Source organism: Ctenopharyngodon idella, chromosome 6 (assembly GCF_019924925.1).
Source record: "Ctenopharyngodon idella isolate HZGC_01 chromosome 6, HZGC01, whole genome shotgun sequence".
Lineage (NCBI taxonomy): Eukaryota > Metazoa > Chordata > Actinopteri > Cypriniformes > Xenocyprididae > Ctenopharyngodon > Ctenopharyngodon idella.
Genome location: NC_067225.1, coordinates 22,620,464 through 22,626,829, shown reverse-complemented (window position 1 = coordinate 22,626,829; position 6,366 = coordinate 22,620,464). Strand labels below are relative to the sequence as shown.

At 38.3% G+C, this 6,366-nt stretch overlaps 1 long non-coding RNA gene across 1 annotated transcript; it reads left to right on the top strand.

The window, feature by feature from the left end:
* Nucleotides 1-1,538: 1,538 nt before the first annotated feature.
* Nucleotides 1,539-5,683, top strand: LOC127515011 (uncharacterized). The gene is made up of 2 exons (XR_007930749.1): nucleotides 1,539-1,901; nucleotides 4,588-5,683. It is a non-coding gene; the product is annotated as an uncharacterized LOC127515011 (long non-coding RNA).
* Nucleotides 5,684-6,366: the final 683 nt, after the last annotated feature.

The following is a 6,366-nucleotide window of genomic DNA, read 5'->3' as shown; positions in this document are numbered from 1 at the left end:
TGTTGCATTATTTTTAACATTGGGTTCTGGTAACTCACAGAGATAGAGATACGAGTCGTGTGTTATCCATAGGTGTCAGATCTAGTTGCTGTTTTCTTTGGTGGCCTGGGTGCAAGTTTTATTTATGCTTTTGGCATTTACACATTGCCCAAAGCAACTTAAAGTGTATTCAACTAAAGTGCACACTATAAGTACATTTAGATTACATTTCAATCAAAGGGCACCATTTTGTAGCACTGTTTCGCCACAGAAAGAAGGCACCTGGTTTGAATCCCATTTGACTGAGGCTTTTCTGTGTTTTCCCTGTGTTGGCTTGGGTTTCCTTCTGGTGCTCCGGTTTCTCCCACAATCCAAAGGCATACATGTGAGTGGCAGTATGAATGTGTGAGTGTGTATCATTCCTGTAATGGACCGGCCATTCTTCCAGGTTGTTTCCCTGCCTACGGCCTGACATGCTGGGATAGGCTCCAGCATAAGACTCTACATACTGTAGGAATAGCGGTTTGGAAGACAGATTGATGAAGTTATGACCAAAATTTGTCTCTTACTCAATTTCTTTTCTAGGTGGCAGCTTCCATTACCAGTTAAAATCATTTGTAGATATTATTCATGTTGCTTTCATGATACTAAATTTATGTAGCAATCACTTTGAGTTAGCAAACTAATAGGATACAGTACATCATAACTCGGACAGATGGGTCCTAAGCTGCATGGTAAACATCAGTTTAGTTGGTGAATGGACAAAATCATGAGATTGTGTTGTCAATTATGTTAGTGTTTCAACATTTTTCTTTTTAACAGTCAGTGTCTTTGGCTGAAAAGGTCTTTGACGCTTATTTGCAATAGCAGATTCAACATCTGTTTTGGAGTTTTTGTTATGCTCAGGGTATTGTAGTACCTTTGGGGATTCAACCCCAAAAACAATGATGGGAATTTTTGCATTGAACATTTGTGTGTCCCACTCAATATGCAGGTGTGTGTAGGCGTTAGACCCCCAGGATTCGCCCACTCAGCAGAGTGGGTTGGGTCCTAGAGAAGAGGGGAGGGGACGCTGAAAGTGTGGGGACAATGACCCCATCCAGTCTTTCTCCGTGGGTGTGGGTGGGAGGCAGTTATGCGTCATTCAGCCCCCACTGAGAGCTCCCAAGCCGCCCCCGCATTCTGGAGATGCCTACCTGCCCAGGATCCCTCCTCTCTCCATCTGTCCAGTTTGAGGAAGCAACTGTAAGGAGAGAAAGAGATAAAATGATAAAACAGGCAAATGGCAAAACGCAAGCAAGCGAAAATTTTTAAAAACAGCATTTAAGAATAGAAAACAACCGATAAGACAACTTTAAACTTTAACAAGAACTGCTTTATCATTGTGAATCATCTTAACTTACAATCCGGGTGTTAACACAAAATACCGCAGCAAAGTTTGGCTATATTGCTTATCAGAAATGACCCAGTACTGCACACTGCCTAAGATAACATATACTCCTCTGTAAAGCTGTTAAACTGCTCTACACCCAGAGTGGGAGAGATGGGAGGAGGTAACGGTTCATTTCAACACCCTAGACTGTGTCAGTTGATTCAGAGCTTAGACGTGGGAAAGGCCCCAGTCTGACAATATGCAGCCGTGCTCCGGCAAGCTTTGCGGTACCCATCCCATAATCTCAAGGGTTTGAAAGGAGGGAGATGGCTGCGGTTTTGGGGGAGCTCTCGACAGCTGCTGTACTACCATTTATTTTGTTAACGCAAACCCAAATAATTCCTGTCAGTATCTGCTCCAGAGTATCTTGACTCAGCCCTTTTTAAATTCACACCGGGAAGTATGAATTGCAAAAGTGGGAGTAACTATTGAAACAGCTGCATTTCTAGTAGAAATGAGTGCAAAAATCAAGAGGGGATTGCTCATTGTGGTGAGCACAATTTTTTTATAATTTTTAAATGTTTTTTTTTTTTTTTTGTCATTTTGCCCCATTGCAGATCAAGAAACATTCTAGTCTTCTTGTTTTAACATGCTGGTGTTGATAAATGGTTTCCTGTGTAGATGAGACACACTTATGAAGCAATGTTAATGTTCTCAGATTTTGCCAAACACCTTTCCCAAAATGTAATGTATCATGCATTCATATACTTTTACTTATTTTCTGGGTTCCATGGGGATCAAACCCATGACTTTGGCATTGTTAGCCTCATGTGCTACTGTTTGAGCTACAGGATTGCTGTGCTGTATTGCTTTTGCAATATGGCAACTTGAATGAATGAGTGTATTTATTTAAAGACTATAATCAGGAATGCTAATCATGGACCGAATTAGCTGTCTTTGCAGGTATTTAGGTAAGCTGTAAAGATGTAACCAGCCCAGCCACTGGTTGTTTAATCACAATCTCTTGATCTCGTATTATGGAGTAATTGCATACATATTACACCCATGCAAATTCTGAGGCCTTTGAAGAGGCTACATTGACAGTAGTACCGTCATTCTTCTACCTCCACCTGGCAATTACTCACTACTCTTAGTAAACTCCCATCCTTGGAGCTACACTCATCTGTTGAGGGTTATAAAGCGGGCAGGTAACTTTTAACTTTGCTGATAGCAACAGTTCAATCAGTCTTCAAAATGTTCCCCACTGTCACTTAATAAGGTTCCCTTGTTTCTTTTACCTCCGATCTTACACTGATTATACTTATGATTGTGTATGGTAGGGATGTGCCTAAAGCCGAATACTTGATTCATAAAGGCACCGGTAATAGCTTCAAAACGAATAGCGAATTCTACCGAATAATAGGAAAAGTATTCAGCAGACACATTCGCTCCTCATGTTTGCTGGATAAAAAGTGAGCCAGGGGATAGCATGATATTATAGCTACATAAACCTCTAAAAATTACTACAATAATGAGTGTGAAGTGACTGAGTGTAAATTCTATGAATGAAATGAGCACTGCACGATCACAAATTAAATAGTCACATTGCCTTTTCTGCACGTCTCTCAAAAATCAGATCCTGCCAAGATTACTAAGATACTGAATCATACACATTTTCATATACATTTCATTTGTCTTAAAAGTTTTAAACCTTGTACGATATAATACAATTTTTTGTTCTTTTTATATAACATTTAGTATTAGTTTTAATTAGAGGATATTTAAAAAATGTTAATTAATAAAAATAATTTCATGAGTTATTGGCCATATTTGTTAAATAAAAATTACGAAGGGAACTTTTATTGGTTAAATATTCTTAATGAGAAAGGAAAAATAAAACATTTTTTCTTGCATTTTCAGATTTTTTAATTAAGCTGATATATATATATATATATATATATATATATATATATATATATATGAGGCAAATGTTTATAATATATAGCATATTAGCATTTTGTAAACACAAATCATTGTACAGTATGTCTCAAAGTCTTTTAAAGTCCCCCTGTAGTCAATAATTGTATCCCTTAAAACTCATCTTTGATCACCAAAATTACATATTTAAAAGTTTTTTAATGTGAAAAAAATTCTTAATGCCCTATAATAGCTTGAATGCAACTCTAAACCTTTGCCTCATTTAATATACACGAATCTATGAATATGATAATTAGCCCCGCCTCCACTCACTCGCACAAACTCAGACGAGATCCACTCGGTCAACCTACTGAGGTAAACGCTGCACAATGGTATCGCTCTTTACAACGACACATAACGGTAATTAATATGATTAGAGTTTTGCTTGACTATGTTATCAAACAGCTAATAATGTGTTGCTAATGTTACACAAACCATGCTCACATTCACGAGTCAGACAGCTGCCTTCTAACAATCAGCATCCTTAGAAACGCTTTGAACAACTCAGAACGTCAGTGGAGAAAGGCATATAGTTCATCATAACATCGTAATATGCGTCATACACCCACTATATTGCTAAATTTACACAATTTTTCATACCAACAGAAAAATATACCGGGATAACCTTCTTATGAGACTCCCTTGCGCGGTCAGTTAATAATATGCTAAATCCCGCGGCACACTGATGTGATTGGTTACAAGGTAGTTTGTGACGTCAGAAGCACCAGCGATTTCAAACGGCGGGTTTGAGACTGTCTTTGGTTTACTGCAGTTTTAAAGAGAAAATACTCAGCAGTGGTGTTGACTTATGAATTTGCACATGGTTTGTCTTAAAGCATGTTAAAAACACCAGATAGACATATGAACAACATTAGGAACTTGATTTTCACCACAGGGGGACTTTAAAAAAATCATTAAACAATGCATAAAATAATACGTAACAAGTACTTTTAAAATTATACCTTAATACTAAATCATACAGATCATACGTTATTGTACATGTATATAATTATATAAATAAAAAAAGCTACTTTTTCGTAGTGTTTTTATGATCCCAGTTTGTGTTAATGACAGCAGCACTCAGGGCTGCACTCCACAAGTTTAATTGTGTAAAACATCATATTATCCAGCAGGATTAGTGACATGGAAATAGTCCAGAATCTTAAAGTATTTCCTTATTTAACGTCTTTTCTTTAAAATGCTCATACTTTCCTCTGACCAGACACATTTATCCATCCTCTGTCCCTCTTTCCTCACAGATCAGCAGCACTATGCAGAAGCGTCACTCACTCCTCCTGCTGATCTCATCAGAAGAGCACACTCATGGATAGACTTTCCTGGGTAGGAGCACAAAAGGGTACACATGTCACTAACCTCTTGCTACAAAGCAGGTGCCACTATCAGAGGTCTTCTGGGAGGGTCAGCTGTCCATCACAGAGTGATAAACACTTACACAATGGCCATGTCAGCGACATTTCATTCATGGGTATCTACACATTCAGCTCTGGGACAGTTGGTACGCCACATCTATTTAAATAATAATCTATGGAGTAAGTCGTCAATGGATTTTGTGAATCAATGAATTACTTTAAGCCTATGCATCTGACGTTCACTTGAAAAAACATTGCAACTGGCATGAAATTGACATTGACATCTTTTTATTTCATTCTGGAAGGGGGCAGGCAAGCCAGATGCCCACATTAGTATTTGTCACTCCCTCTCTTTGGTTTTGTTTGGCGATCTGCCTACAGCTACCTGTAGAGTGCCTCTACACCTCATGCTGGGGAACTGTATACTCCCATCTCCACCCTAAATGCATATCCAGCCCCTCGGAAAGTCCCCTAATTTCACCCAGCCCTGTCTTGTTTGACCTCCCCGTCATTTGGGTTTCGACAGCATGAGGGCTATCCTGACTGTTTGTGTTTAGCTCAGCTGCTTAGAAGGGGTCTTCTTGGATATTAGAGGACATGTGTCCACATCCAGGCAAGTCCTTACATGTCTAACCTCTCATCTGGAGGTATCCTGCAAGGGAAATGTGGTGCGGAATAATTATAAAGCAAGAACTTATGCCCAGTGTTTATTCACTGAGATTTTCCATGACTATACTCATATTTCTTGCATGCATAGAACTTATTTGATCATGCAACCAAAACAGTTTGACTGAAGATTCGGGTGGCATTTCACATCATGCTGTTTCCCATTTTCACATCAACACATATTTTGCTTGGTGCTTGAAAGGATTTTCACAGGATTTTCATATATATGTGCTTTTAAATTAGTAAATCCACCCTGACATTGCCTATCAAGATGTAGCAAACATGTGGTGCTAGCAATAAATGTCTTATCAAAATTCAATCTGTATTGAAAACTTAGTAGTTTTTAAAACGTTTTAAGCCCCCGTAGGGCTACTCAAACGAGAAATCTGTCAGTGGCCTGTCTTTTATTTGCTTGCTTGGCAGCATTCTCATGACTTCCATGTGAACATTAGATTTCACCATGCCCACTTCTAAAAACGCTTTGATAAATGATATGGACAGCTAAATATATTACAGCTTTGCTGTAAAATGTCTCAACATGGCTTTATTAATTTGCCCCATTGGGGGAATACCATTCGTTTGAAACTGTACCACTGTGTTCAAGTCAATTTACCCTTTGAAACTGTGTAATTGTTTAAATATATCTAATTCAATAGACGTAATATGTGTTGCCTTTTCGTGACCATATTAGAAGTATTACAGGTCAGCACTCTCTCTTTTTCTTCTCCTAGAGCATATAGCCTTTTCAGTGTTTGCTTTAAATGAGTTTCTTTGATGATTAGTCAATATAACTTAATAGTTTCAGTCTAAGATCATTCTTTTTTGTTTGATGACTGACTGAAAGGATGTTTTGTTGCTGTGCTTAGTTGAGTTTAGGCAGCCGGTCCACAGAAGTAGCGGTCCAATTTTTCAAGGACTATTTATTATAAAGCTTGGAATAAGTAATCATCTTCAGCTTGCCCATTTCCTGCACATAATTAAAGGAGTGGTTGATTATGATTT